Below are 1,134 nucleotides of genomic sequence, written 5' to 3'. Positions count from 1 at the left end.
CCTGCGGTGATATACGGACAAGAGTGTGAACAAATTGCTCGCGAAGAACTAAGCAAACATACAGGTGTAGAAATTCGCGATTGTGGAATTTTTATTGACGCTTCCATTCCCTTCTTGGGAGCTTCACCGGATGGTATTATCGATGACGAGGGCATTGTGGAAATTAAATGGCCGAAAACTGCAGAAAATTTATCACCAGAGGAGGCAATCGAGACCGTTCCAACTGTCCGGCGAATATTTCAAGATGCAACGGGTACTGTATTAAATAGAACCCATCTCTATTTCTACCAGGTACAAGGACAACTACACATCACAGGTAGAAAATATTGTATATTTTGTATTTCGACTCGGAAAGGATTGAAATGTATCCGAGTAGATAGAGACGATACCGTTTGGCAAACAGATATGAAGCCAAAGTTAATTGAATTTTATTTAGAATGTATGTTACCGGAATTAATAGATAGTCGGTACAATAGGGGTATGCCCATTCGGGAGCCTGCATTTATAATGCAGGAGAGAGCTATTTTAAAAAAGCGAAAAAGATCTCTCTCCGGAAGTAATACAAATGTTACAACGGTGCAGCGTCGCACTGCACTGTAAAGTTCGACCGTGCAGCACCACTGACTCTGTTAGTGGTAGACAATTGCAAAAAATGGCAATTGTACTCACGGATCATACGATCTCGCAAATATTTCGACCGTGCAGCATCACTGACTCTGTTAGTGGTAGACAATTGCAAAAAATGACAATTGTACTCACGGATCATACGATCTCGCAAATATTTCGACCGTGCAGCATCACTGACTCTGTTAGTGGTAGACAATTGCAAAAAATGACAATTGTACTCACGGATCATACGATCTCGCAAATATTTCGACCGTGCAGCATCACTGACTCTGTTAGTGGTAGACAATTGCAAAAAATGACAATTGTACTCACGGATCATACGATCTCGCAAATATTTCGACCGTGCAGCATCACTGACTCTGTTAGTGGTAGACAATTGCAAAAAATGACAATTGTACTCACGGATCATACGATCTCGCAAATATTTCGACCGTGCAGCATCATTGACTCTGTTAGTGATAGACAATTGCAAAAAATGACAATTGTACTCACGGATCATACGATCTC

The sequence above is a fragment of the Dufourea novaeangliae genome, unplaced genomic scaffold (assembly GCF_001272555.1).
Source record: "Dufourea novaeangliae isolate 0120121106 unplaced genomic scaffold, ASM127255v1 scaffold77, whole genome shotgun sequence".
NCBI lineage: Eukaryota > Metazoa > Arthropoda > Insecta > Hymenoptera > Halictidae > Dufourea > Dufourea novaeangliae.
This window is presented reverse-complemented; position numbering follows the sequence as displayed.